Source organism: Ornithorhynchus anatinus, chromosome 7 (assembly GCF_004115215.2).
Source record: "Ornithorhynchus anatinus isolate Pmale09 chromosome 7, mOrnAna1.pri.v4, whole genome shotgun sequence".
Lineage (NCBI taxonomy): Eukaryota > Metazoa > Chordata > Mammalia > Monotremata > Ornithorhynchidae > Ornithorhynchus > Ornithorhynchus anatinus.
Window position 1 is genome coordinate 25,403,018 of NC_041734.1, and position 14,298 is coordinate 25,417,315.

General features: G+C 46.3%; 1 protein-coding gene and 1 non-coding gene across 2 annotated transcripts in view; both read left to right on the plus strand.

Annotated features, from left to right (window-relative positions):
- The window catches only part of MAP2 (microtubule associated protein 2), a 328,607-nt gene that overhangs the window by 54,943 nt on the left and 259,366 nt on the right, over positions 1-14,298 (plus strand). The window lies entirely within an intron of this gene.
- LOC114813478 lies at positions 13,656-13,793 on the plus strand. The gene has a single exon (XR_003761195.1). It is a non-coding gene; the product is annotated as a small nucleolar RNA SNORA7 (small nucleolar RNA).

The following is a 14,298-nucleotide window of genomic DNA, read 5'->3' on the forward strand; positions in this document are numbered from 1 at the left end:
TCCTGCAGAAACGATCTGGGCATGTCACTCCCCTTCTTAAACAACTCCAGTGGTTGCCTATCGACCTCCGCTCCAAACAAAAACTCCTCACTCTAGGCTTCAAGGCTCTCCATCACCTTGCCCCTTCCTACCTCTCCTCCCTTCTCTCTTTCTACCGCCCACCCCACACGCTCCGCTCCTCTGCCGCCCACCTCCTCACCGTCCCTCGGCCTCGCCTATCCCGCCGTCGACCCCTGGGTCACGTCCTCCCGCGGTCCTGGAACGCCCTCCCTCCTCACCTCCGCCAAACCAAACTGATTCTCTTTCCCTCTTCAAAACCTTACTTAAAAATCACCTCCTCCAAGAGGCGTTCCCAGACTGAGCTCCTCTTCCCCCTCTACTCCCTCTGCCTTCCCCCCTTTACCTCTCCGCAGCTAAAGCCTCATTTTCCCCTTTTCCCTCTGCTCCTCCACCTCTCCCTTCCCATCCCCACAGCACTGTACCCGTCCGCTCAACTGTATATATTTTCGTTACCCTATTTATTTTGTTAATGAATTGTACATCGCCTTGATTCTATTTAGTTGCCATTGTTTTTACGAGATGTTCTTCCCCTTGACGCTGTTTAGTGCCATTGTTTTTGTCTGTCCGTCTCCCCCGATTAGACTGTAAGCCCGTCAAACGGCAGGGACTGTCTCTATCTGTTGCCGACTTGTTCATCCCAAGCGCTTAGTACAGTGCTCTGCACATAGTAAGGGCTCAATAAATACTATTGAATGAATGGAGCCATCTCCTGTTTCCCCTCTCTTCTCAGGATTGTCTATTTATCCTCCTCCTACACAGACCAAAGCATTCCCAAGCTTCCTATTTCATGACCTTCCTGATCCTTCAACATTCTATCTTGTCCACATGATCTTAGGTCCTTATGCCTTGGGATAGGGAACTATCTGTGACTCTCTGTGGACCTTTGGCTCTAGATTTCAGGTCTCCTTGTACGGCACTTACCTAAGAACCTACTCTGTATAGAGAGGCACTGTGCTGGGCGCCTTTTGTGGGCAGAGCGATTGTTCTGGACTCCTATTGTACACTGATCCTATGCTGCACTGATTGCCTAATGTGGGCAGAGCACTGACATGGGGGCCTACTATGTGCAGAACACTGTACTAACTGCTTACTCTTTGCAAATTACTGTACAGAGTGCCTATTACATGAAGAGCACTGAATTGAATGCCTAATGTGTACAGATAACTAAAATGGGCACTTACCATGGCAGACTGCCCTTTTTTTAATGGTATTGGTGAAGTGCTTACTATGCGTCAAACACTGTTTTAAGTTTTGGGGAAGGTACAAGTTAATTCAGTTGGACACAGTCCATGTCCCTTATGGGGTTCACAGCCCAAGTAGGAGAGAGAACAGACATTTCCATTCTGCAGTTGAGGAAACTGAGATACAGAGAAGTTGAATAGTTTGCCCAGTGCAGCAAGCAAATGGCAGAACTGGTCCTTCTGAGTCCCAGGCCCATGTTCTCTCCATCAGGCTATGCTTCTTCTCTTTTGGGTGCCTAGGACATGGTGAACTAATTGAAGGTCAAGGTCACTGGGCTGACATTCTAAGCTGTGGAAACCTCATCCTGACAGCTTGTCTGATCCTGAAAGAGTCATGAACTGGAGATGCTCTCTTTTTCTGAATTGAGCCAGCATGTTTCAGAGTGGAAAGGAAGCTGCCTAATTTTTTCCTAGATCCAATTAGCTCAAAGCTCAACATTTCTTTTCCTCCGTGGATCCTTTGTTCCCCATCGTGGGGAGACTTCTGATTTAGGATTTAGGAGAATCAGCCTCAGAACCTTCTTGATCTGGAGAAGGGGGAAGGGTTTTTTTTTCTTTTTATGATATTTGTTAAATGCTTACTATGGGCCAGGAACAGTACTAAGCGCTAGGACAGATACAAACTAATCTGGTTGGACACAGTCCATGTCCCACATGGACTCACGGTCTTAATCCCCAGTTTATAGGTGAGGTAAGTGAGGCATGGGGAAATGAAGAGATGTGTCCAAGGTCACACGACAAGTGGAGGAGCCAGAATTAGAATCCAGGTCCTTCTGACTCCCAGGCCTGTGTTCTAGCCATTAAGTCATGATGTGTTCTTCTGCTACTGGACCCAGCACTGCCCCAGGAGCCCTCTGGCTGAATTATACTTTCCAAGCTTTTAGTACAGTGCTCTGCACACAGTAAGCGCTCAATAAATACGATTGAATGAATGAATGGTCCAGGGCCCGAGGGAGATGCTTACATTGTCTTCTTTACTGTTATCATAGGGATGCCACTTGAAGAGGGAGGAGAGGGCCTGCAGCAGGTAAGGAGTTCAGAGAGAGAGAGAGAGACGGAGAGAGAGAGACAGAAAGACAGAGAGGCAGAGAGAGAGAATTGTCCTTCACCCTCAAAGACCAAACTGATGGTGAAATTCACTCATGACTGTTCCTGTGACTGAAAAGGCCAATACAAGAGCCACAGTCCTGGGTAAATTGGGCCCACGAAAAGGCTTTCCTTGTATTGTCTTGTTTAACATTTGCGACATCTGGCAGTGTTTTCCCTTTTGCCTCCTTGTCTCTCTTTCCTTATGAAGATTTGACTAGAAGCGCCACTCCCTTCTTCATGGCAGTGCAGCAGTTGATGCCCGATTTTCAACAGGGATGCAGAATTATCTGAGGTTTGATTTTGCCATATCCTTAAAACACTTTCTCTACCCACTTTCTGAATTTCAGCCAGTCCATTTATCAGCTGTTAGGGTACCTGCCATTACTTATTTTCCTCCCATGTCCCCACCCAGTGGGACTGTATTAAAGTGAGTTTAGCTTCAATGCCAGGAGACTGGCTGTGGCCCAGAGCTTCAGTGTTTGTGATCTTGACTTGTCATTTGATATTGAGTCTTGTCCATAAGTGATGGAACTGCCCAAGGATAAATCTTCCCGTTGCTCTCATTCTTCACCTGCCTAGTTATTGTCATTTGCAAAACCATCAAATCCATCTCCTTTCCCTCCAGCTCTCCCTCATGCTCTCTTGCTTAGTGCCTGGGAAGTTGGGGAAGGGGCAAAGGAGTTGGGGGAGGGGTTGTGGCATGTGTGAAGGAGCAGGGCCTGGTTCCCAGTCCAGCTCAGTCCAGCCCCAGGCATCCCCTGGGAAAGGAATGAGACTCTTTTTTTAAAAAATGGTATTTGTTAAGCACTTACTATGTGCCAGGCACTGTAGTAAACTCTGGAGTAGATACAAGCTAATTAAGTTGGACACAGTCCATGTCCCACATGGGGCTCGCAGTCTTAATCCCTATTTTTATAGTTGAGATAACTGAGGCAAAGTGAAGTGAAGTGACTTGTTCAAGGCCACACATAAGGCAAATGGTGGAGCTGAGTCTTTTTAACTCCCAGGCCCATGCTCTATCTACTAGGCCATGCTGTTTGTAGGCTCTGAAATTTCTCCTCAGCTTTTCTTAGGACTTTGGATGGATTCCATGGGCATAACAATAATAATCACAATGATAAGAATAATGATCATTGTGCTATTTGTTTAGCTCTTACTACATGCCAAGCACTGTACTGTGGTCTGGAGTAGATACAGGATAATTAGGTCCCACATGGGGCTCACAGAGTAAGTAGGAGGGAGAGCAGGTATTGAATTCTCATTCTGCAGATGAGAGAACCAAGGCACAGAGAAGTTATGTAACCTCCCAAGGGCACACAACAGGTAAATGGTGGAGCTGGGATTAGAATCCAGGACCTCTGACTCTCAGGCCTGGGCTTTTCCCACTAGGCCATGCTGCTTCCTGGCCTGGCTCTGGTTGTGGTTTGGATTCCCACCGGAATAACTGTCCCAAGGATATGTGGTGGAGTTGAACAGTCAGTTGACCCCAGAAAAGTCTGGTCTTGAAGCTTATCCAGTTCCCCCTGTTGTCCCTTCTCTCCTTCTCCCGCAACCTTCCCTGTCAATGTGAGTTCTGCCTTTCTCCAATGGCATGAGCCAGGAAAGATGCACAAGGTGGGCTAAAGCGGGGAGAAGCAGCATGGCTCAGTAGAAAGAGCACAGGCTTGGGAGTCAGAGGATGTGGATTCTAATCCCAGCTCTGCCACTTGCCTGCCGTGTGACGTTAGGCAAGCCGCTTAACTTCTCTGTGCCTCAGTTACCACATCTGTTAAATGGGGATCAAGACTGTGAGCCCCACGTGGGACAACCTGATTACCATGTATCTACCCCAGCACTTAAAACAGTGCTTGGCACATAGTAAATGCTTATCAAATACAATAATTATTATTATTATTATTATTAATATTATTAAATCTAGCGGGGACTTTGGGTCTGAGGCAGGTGTGGATGGGTGGTCAGTGAGTGGGGGTCAGTTCAGGTAACAAGAATAACGTTAATAAATGTGTTTTTTGCTGAGCACTGACTTGACACAGGGCTCACAGCCCAAGAGAACATTTTACCAAGAGGGTATTTTATCCTCATTTCACAAATGAGAAATCTGAGGCACAGAGAAGTTAACTGACTTGCCTGAGATCACATAGCAGACAAGAGGAAGAGCCAGGATTAGGACTCAAGTCTCCTGATTTTTTTAAAATGGTATTTGTTAAGCACTTACTTAAATTTGGACACATTCCATGTCCCACATGGACATCTTAATTCCCATTTTAATAAATGGGGTAACTGAGGCACAGTGAGGTTAAGTGACTTTCCCTAGGTCACACAGCAGACAATGACAAAGATAGAATTATAGCCCAGTTCCTTGTGACTTCTAGGCCTGTGGAATTTCCAGACCTTTGCTTTTCGCACTAGGCCATACTGCTTCTCCTGGTGTTCTATGGGCTTGGGTGGATATGGGTGGGTGGTCCATAGATGTTAGATGGGTAGGTGGACCAATGTGAAGGGGTTAGAAAAGTGTCCGATGATCAGCCCCAGACTTGGAGTTCTTCACCCATTTCTGGCTGCAAGAAGAATCCCACATCAGCCACAGCAGGCATGTGTATCACGGGGTGGGTTCATGGTCTTCAGCAGGCATGTCAAGGCAGACTTATAGGGTACAGAAGACATGTCACTTGTGACCATTGGGCACTTGATATTCTCCTCAATTGGAGATTGAAGGTTTTTCGGCTCTGCGGAAAGGTCCGATCAATCAATCGATACTATTGGTTACCCCCGGCAGAGCACTGTACAGTAGAGTTAGTAGATATCATCTCTGCCCTCAAGGAGCTTACAATCTAGTGAGGGAGACAGACATTAAAATGAATTACAGGTAGGAGAAGCAACCAAAAGTAAAGCTATATGCTTAAGTGCTGTCGGGGCGTGGAAGGGAAGTACTTAGTCAATGAGGACACGAATCCATAGGAGAATCAGAATTGAAGGGAAGGGGGTTCCTATTTCCAAAAACACCTTCCAAATTTGGCCAAGTCATTAGAGCATCCCACCGTCTCTGATCTCCTGTTACCCTGCCATCTAGCATATGTATTTGGGTCAGGCACCCATGAATAATTTAGAGTGTTAGTGGGGCTCTGCTTACATTACTGAGTGGCTGATTTGGCGAGAGGATGTGTGTGCTTCACTTTGTGGGGGGGACTCGCCTCGTGTCCCTTACCTCAGGAGAGCCCTGTCTCATTTCAGGCCACCACAGCGATGACTGGAGCTAAAGATCAATCAGTGCCAGGGCAGCTGCCTGGGCCCTGGGCTGGAGGGGGAGTGAGAGGGTGGGGGCAGGAGGAGGAGGACAGTGGAACAAGGGCCTGGATCCCCCCAAAACTGGGGGCTCCAGGTTGCCAGCAGCGGTGCTTCCCCCATTGTCCCCACCTCAGTCCTGGCTCAGCCTAACAGCCCTAACAGTGGGGCCTGTCCATGGGGATTTGGCTGGCCTGATCCAGGCCTTGGCCAGGGTGGTAAAAGCATCCATTCCAGGCTCAGCATTGCTCTAGCACTTGGATCTGAAGGCACACACCTGGTGAGACTAGGGAAATCAGCCTTTCCTTCCACTCTAGGACCCAGGTTACTTCTCTCCCTCCCTGAAGGGGTGACAAGACGTTTCCAAGTCCGAAGTTGCTAGATCAAGGGAGGGTTCCTCTCTCTCTCCCTCTCTCTCTCCCTCTCTCTTCTCTTTCTCTCATCTCTCTCTCTGTCCCCTCTCTCTCCTTTCTTTCTCTCTTCTCTGTCCCCTCTCTCCTCTTTTTCTTTCTCCTCTCTCTCATCTCTTTCTCCCCTCTCCTCTCTCTCATCTCTTTCTCCCCTCTCCTCTCTCTCTTCTCTTTCTCCCTCTCCCTTATCTCTTTCTCTTTCTCCTCTCTTTTTATATCTCCTCTCTTTCTCTCCTCTCTCCTCCATATTTGTTAAGCACTTACTGTTTGCAGAGCTGTAATGAGTACTTGGGAGAGTACAATATAGCAGAGTTCATGGACATGTTCCCTGCCCACAGGGAGCTTTCATTCTAGAGGCGGAGACAGACATTAAATTATGGATATATAACATAAATGCCATGGGCCTGAGGGTGGGGTGAATAAAGGGTGCAAATCCAAGTGCGAGGGTGACATAGAAAGGTTGTAAATAGGGTAAATGAGGGCTTAGTTGGGGAAGGCCTCTTGGAAGACTGTGATTTTATTAAGGCTTTGAAAGTGGGGAGAGTAATGGGGAGGGAGTTGCAGGACAGAGGCTGGATGTGGGCAAGAGGTAGTGAGATAGATGAGAAGTGCTTTGGATCGATCCTGCCTGTTCACCACTTGACAGTCGCACACAAAGAACCAGTCTTTGTGACTTCAGGGAACTCAAGTTTTCTAAGGGATTCGGATGAGCAGTGGATGAACAGTGCTTGCCTGGGTTTAGGATGGGAGATCAGGGTGGAAGAAGCCTGCAGTTCTCTGCTCTCCAGGGATGGTGGACCCTGTGGAGCACCTTTGGCTGAAACTGAAGAATCATCTCTCAGAGGGAAGCAGCTTGGCCTAGTGGAAAGAGCATGGACCTGGGAATCAGAGGAACTGAGTTTTAATCCCTCTTCTGCCACCTGTCTGCTGTGTGACCTAGAACATGTCTCTATGCCTCAGTTCCTCTTCGGTTGTAGAATGGAGAGGTTCTCCTGTTCTCCTCCTTATTTGGACTGTGAGGTCCATGTGGGACCTGGTTATCTTGTATCTACCTCATTGCTAAGTACCGTGCTTGGCACATAGTAAGTGCTTAATAAATACCCCAATTATTATAGCAGCCCCGTGTAACACTTCTACCCTCTGGCTATTACTAATTGGGTAAGACTGGAGTGTGAAAACTTGGAGGTGTGGCTGGTGAGAGGTAATAGCAGGAATATTATTAATTAATGCCTCTTCTCTCCCTTACTGCTAATTATGTTGTATTGTACTCTCTCAAGTGCTTAGTACTGTACTCAATAAGTTTGATTGATTGGTTACTGCCACCTTTAAACGTTCATTCTCCAAGAGGTTCCTTTCTTTCTGCTTTCAAATATGCCCATGGATCTCCTATCCTTAAAATCCCTCCCTTGACCCCCACTGTCCTTTCCAGCTATTACCCCATGTCCTTCCTCTAATCCCCATCCAAAGTCCTTTAATGAGTTGTTTACTCCTGATGCTTTAAACTCACTCTCCTCCAACTCCCTTCTTGACCACTTGCAATCTGGTTTCCAGCCCCTCCGCTAAAACTGCTCTCTCATAAGTCACCAGTGGACTCTACTCCATCCTAATTCTCCTTGTCCTCTCAGATGCCATTGGCCCAGTGGTCCAGGCCCTATCAAATCTTAGTTTCAGTGACACTGTCATCCCAGTCCTCCTCTAATCTCTCTGACTGCTTCTTCTCGGTCCCTTTCGCAGTCTCATTCACTGCCTCCCACCCCATAACTGTGGGGGTCCCCTTCTATTCTCCATTTATACCCACTCCCTTGAAGAACTCATTCACTCCCACAGCTTAAACTACCATATCTATGCTGATGACTCTCAAATCTACATCTCTGGCCCCAACTTTTCCTCCTTCTCTGCAATCTTGCATTTCCTTTTGCCTTCAGGACATCTCTACTTCAAACTCAACATGTTCAAAACAGAACTCCTCATCTTCCCACCCAGACCCTCTCCTTCCTCCACCTTTCCAATCACTGTAGACAACATCACCATCCTCCCTGCCTCACAAGCCTGCAACCTTGGAATTACCCTTGACTCCTTTCTCTCTCAACCTGCATATTTAGTCAGTCACAAAATTTTGTCTAGCTCCACAGCACTTCCAAAATTAACTCCTCCCTCTGCAACCAAACTGCTATCACACGGGTTCATGCACTTGACATGTCCCTTCTCAACTACTTCATCAGCCTCCTCACTGTCCTCCAGATCATTTTCTAAAAATCACTCTTTGCACATCTACCCATTCAAGAGCCCATCCATCGCCACATCAAGCAGAAGCTTCTCTACATCATATTCAAGGCACTCAGTCATTTCTCTTCCCCTTCCTATCCTCACTCCTCTCCCACTACATCCCTGCCCTGACACTTCAGTTAGCATGGCTTAGTGGATAGAGCATGGGACTGAAATTAAAAAGGTCCTGGTTTCTAATCCTGGATTTGACACTTGTCCGCTGCGTGACCTTGGGCAAGTCACTTAGCTTCTCTGTGCCTAAGTTACCTCATTTGTAAAATGGAGATAAAGAGTGTGAACCCCATGTGGGACAGGGACTGTGTCCACCCTGATTAACTTGTATCTACTCTAGTACTTAGAACAGTGGTTGGCACATAGTAAGTGCTTAACGAGTACCGTAATCATCATTATTATTACCTACTCACCATCCCTCCCTCTTGTCTCTTTCACTGCTGACCCCTTGCTTTTGCCCTCCCTCTTGATTGGAACTAAATCAATCAATCAGTCAATCAATGGTATCTACTGAGCACTTACTATGTACAGAACACTATATGAAGTGCTTGGGAGAGTACAGTATAACAGAGTTGGCAACATGGTCTGTGCCCACAGAGACCTTACTGTCTAGCTCACATAACTGAAAGATGAGCCTTTTCCCCTATTCTAAGCCAAACGAAATCATACCTCTTTCAGGAAGTCTCTTTGCCTGTCTCCTCCAAGGGTCCTTCCCAAACTAAGCCCCACTTATCTTCATCTCCCACTCCTTCTGCATCACCCTGATCTGGTCCCTTTGGTCTTCCCCCCTCCCAGCTCCAGAGCACTTATGTACATATCTGTAATTTTATTATTTGTGTTGATGTCTCTCCCCATCATTCTAGTCTATGAGCTCATTGTGGGAAGGGAATGATGTCACCGTTTATTGTTCTATTGTACTTTCCAAAATGCTTAGTACAGTGCTCTGCACACAGTAAGTGCTCAATAAAAATAACTGAATTAATTTGCCACTTAGAGTAAGGACAATAGGGATTAAATATCTGTTCCCCCTCCTACTTAAACTATAAATTCCATGTGGGGCAAGGACAGTGTCTGACCTAATTAACTTGTATCTATCACAGAGCTTAGTAATGTGCTTAACATGTGGTAAGTGCTTAATGAATACAAGAATAAGTAATAATAAATAATAATAATAACATTCCAGTACTTAGAACAGTAACACATTGTAAGTACTACTATGTAATAGTAATAAGAAGCAACATGGTTTATTGGAAAGAGCACAGGCCTAGGAGTTAGAGGACTTGGATTGCAATTCAGGCTCTGCCACTTGTATGCTGTATGACCTTGGGAAAGTCACTTAAATTTTCTGCTTCAGTTTTCTCAAATGCAAATTGGGAATTCAGTACCTCATCTCCATCCCACTTAATCTGTGAACACCATGAGGAACAAGGGACTGTGTCCAACCTGATCAGTTTAACATCTACCACAGTGCTTAGAACAGTGCATAGAAAGTGCTTAACTAATAAAAATAGTGATAATAATAATGATAATAATAATCTGCTCTGGTTTCTGATTCAGACTTCTGCCGTCTATGCTTGTCTGTGGTGACATTTGACCCTACTGGGGATTGAATACTTGTTTTCCCTTCTATTTAAACTGTGAGCCCCATGTGGGACAGGGATTACATCTGACTTGATTAACTTATATCTACCCCAGTGTTTAGAACAGTGCTTGGCACATAGTAAGTGCTGAACAAATATAATAATAATAATAATAATGATAATAATAATGATAAAACTGCAGCTGTGTTGTCTGGGATAGAGCTCCCATCACTGGCAGATTAATGCCAATTTCCACAGGTGGTTGGTTACATGGTGGTGATTTCTGCAGCGAGATGCCCACCCTTCATCCGTCCTCAAATGGCCTAACAAAAGTGCCCTCATGGAGCTGACCGTGACTTTGTTCAGGATTCTCCTGGGTTAGATGTTAGTCTTTTAGAAAAAAATAACAGGTCTGTCTCCATTATTATCAGTGGTTGCAGGACCCATCCTGGGTTCGATGTGTTCATGAAAAGCTTATAGGAAGGAGCCTGATCGCAACGAGGTTCCATGTAAAACCCTGGCTATTTCTGACTGGTTTCTAAAGTTGGGCAGCTGGAAGTGAGTGCTGTCTGGAGGAGTCAGTGAGTCAGTCAGTCAGTCAGTCGTATTTACTGAGTGCTTACTGTGTCTAGAGAACTGTACTAAGCACTAAGGAGAGTACAATATAACGATAAACTTGACCTATTTCCCTGCCCACAACGAGCTTACAGTCTACCAGAGAGATCTCAGAACGAGATTGGTTGCCATTGCTTAGACATTCTACCTGCACAAGCCAAGTTGGTAACATGCTAACAACCTGTGACTGCATTCCCCTGCTCCTCAAATGGACCCAACAACCCCTGACTCGTTGAGGGTGAGAGAAGAGGTTTGTCTCTGTGCAGTAAAGGCTAGCAGAAATCGGGAGTGTTTTCTGGGGAAATCCATTGTGTTTGTCATAAGACTAGGTGTCCATCCCATCCCACGGTCTAGGTATCCATCCCACCCCACGGTATGAGCTGCTGGACTTTGGAGGAGCAGGGCTAATTGGAGGGACACAGGCCGAAGCATCTCCTGTTGTGCCATCCCAACCATGCTGGGCATCCCATCCCACCAGCGACAAGTCCAAATGGGGGATGGTAGAGGATGGGGACACGTGGGAAGAGACGGGAGAGCAGCTAAGGGGAAAACCACTTGGATTTGCTCCCTTTATTCACCTCTCCCTCAGCCCCTCAGCATTTATGTACGTCTGTAATTCATTTTTACTAATGTCTATCTCCCCCTCTAGATTGCATGCTCATTGTGGGAAGGGGAGTGTTTACAAATTCTGTGTACAGTTCTGTAAATATCTGTTATACTGTACTCTCCCAAGACTTAATGCAGTGTTCTGTGCACAGTAAGAACTCAATAAATACGATTGATTAATGGAAAAATCTCCCCTGAGAGGCTCCACACTGTCACCTTCTGGTGAAAAGCAGCAATTCTACTGAGTACTCTAATTTTTAAGATTGAGTGTTTCAATACACAGGGCTTTCAGGACTGTGGCCCAGATTTCACATTCTCCAACTGGTCACCACGCTGTCTGGGCGATGGGGACTAATCATCAGGGTAACTGCATGGGGCAGAGGGACCGGGCTGGGTTGTAAAAGCGGGGAACGCAGAGTTGAGGAAGATGAATGGGTTTTTTCCCAGGAGCTGGGGGTGGGAGAGAGCAGGATGGGGCCTGATGTCAAGATGTGTCAGTGTTGGGGGGGTGACTTTACTAAAAATAGCCAACTCTCACCTACTGAAGCTATGCTCACAGCTTGTGACTTGTGGGACTTGTGAGGAAAATGGATGACTGAAAAATTCATTCTGTCCTGCTTCAAGTAGGCCCCCTCCGCTGCCCAACAATAGTTCTTCTCCTTCATATTTCACTCCCATACACAGTGCCCCCACGAACTGTCGTCAACAACTTCATCAACAAAATTGAAAAATCCTCTACAATCCCTCCTCCTCTTCCCTCTTTGACTCTCTTGCATCTGCTCTAAGTTTACCCCCATACCTGTGCTTCTGACCCCATCCCCTTCACGGCTTATTAAAATACCCACTCCCTACTTTTTTTCCTCCATGACTGCCTTCTTCAACCGTTCACTTTTCAATGACATCTTCCCCACTGCTTTCAAACATGCTTACGTATCCTCTATCCTAAAAAAAACCCTCCCATGACCCCACAGCTCCTTCCTGTTATCGCCCCATCTTCCTCCTACCATTCCTTTCTAAACCTCTTGAGAGAGTTGTTTACACCCACTGGCTCCATTTCCTCTCTCCAGTTCTCTTGTTGATTCCCTCCAATCTGGCTTCCTCCCCCTCATCCATAGGAACATCCTTCTTAAGATAACCAGTGATCTTCTTCTCGCCAAATCTGACAGCCTCTACTCTACAGCAATCCTCCTAGACTTCTCATCTGCCTTCGACCACCCCCTTCTCCTTGAAACTCTATCCAACCTTTGCTTCACAGACACTGTCCTCTCTTAGTACTCCTATGTCTCTGAGGACTCCTTCTCACTCCTGCCTCCCACCCTCTGACAGTGGTGATCCCTCAAGGCTCAGTTCCAGGTCATCTGCTATTTTCCATCTACCCTCACTCCCTAAGAGAACTACTTCGCTCCTATGGCTTCAACCAGGATTTCTATGTGGATGATTCTCAAATCTATATCACTAGCCCTGATCTCTCTCTTTCTCCACGATCTTGCATTTCCTCCTGGCTTCGGGACATCTTTAACTGGGATGTCCCGCCGATATCTCAAACTAACTGAACTCCTTATCTTCCCACTCAACCCTGTCCTTTCCTGTCTTTCCCGTCACTGAAGACAAGAACACTATCTTCCCTATCTCACAAGCCCGTAACCTTGGCGTTGTTCTCGGATCATATCTTTCATTCCACTCACGTATTCAATCTGTCACCAAATCCTGTTAGTTCAACCTTCACAACATTGCTAAAATCTCCCCTTTCCTCTCCATCCAAACTGCTACCTGTTTGATCCAAGTACTTATCCTATCCTGTCTTGACTACTGTATCTGCCTCATCACTGACCTCCTTGACTCCTTTCTCTCCCCACTCCAGTCCACACTTCACTCTGCTGCAAAAGTCTTTTTTCTCAAAAAAATTCAGTCTACATCTCTTTTTTCCTCCAGAACCTCCAGTGGTTGCCCATCCACCTCTGCATCAAACAGAAACTCCTTACTGTTGGCTTTAAGGCACTCAGTCAGCTTGCTCCCTCCTATGTTACCTCGCTGATCTCCTACTACAGCTGAGACTGCACACTTTACTCCTCTAGCACCAGCTTACTCACTGTGCTCTGATCCCATCTCTCTCCCCCCCACCCAATCTCTTTCCCACATCCTCTCCCTAACCTGGAATTCTCCCATTCTCCCCCATCATCCCCGCTATATACACCAGACCCTCACTCACCCCACCTTCAAAGCATTAGTAAGGTCACATCTCCTCCAAGAGGCCTTCCCTGATTAAACCCTCTTTTCCATGGTTCCCTTTCCCTTCTGTATCTTCTACGAATTTGGATCTTTAACTTTTGGGCATTTGATATTCATTGCACTCTCAACCCCACAGAACCTATGATCATATCTTTTAATTATACCTAATAAATTATTGATTTATATCAATGTCTCCCCCTCTAGACTGTAAGTTCACTACGGGCAGGGAACATGTCTGTTATATTCTACGCTCCCAAGCACTTCATCCCCTCTCAGGATCACACCTGGAGAGCTTCCAGAACTCTACCAATATCGGCTATGGGAGGGAGAGTCTAGCAGAGGCCTACCCATTCCATTCCTAGCTTGGGCAGTGGCTAGCAAGTAGAAGGAAATCTGCTACAAGTTAAAACTCACCTGTCCTGGGCAGTAGTGGCATGGGAGAGAGTCGAGGGTGGAGGCTTAAGCTGACTGTGTGGAAGAAGGCATTGGTAAACCACTTCCATACTTTTTACCAAGAAAACTCTATGGATACATTACCAGAACGATTTCAGATGGAGGTGGGGAGTTCTGGGAGAGATGTGTCCATGGAGTCGCCATGGGTCGGAGACGACTTGACAGTATAAGGCAAGACAAGCGCTTAGCACAGTGCTCTGCACACAGTAAGTGCACAGTAACTGCAAGATTGAATGAATGCATGAATAAATAACATTGATGACATTAATGATGATGATGATGATGAAAGATGCCCAAGCAAATGCTCTCTACTTAGTACAGTGCTCTGCACAGAATAAGTACTCAATAAATGCCATCGATTGATTAAATATATAACCGATGGGGGACCAACACCAGCCTGCAGGCCAAAAAAATGATCACTGTTTACGGCGAAGCCCTGTTTCAAAGGCCTTGATG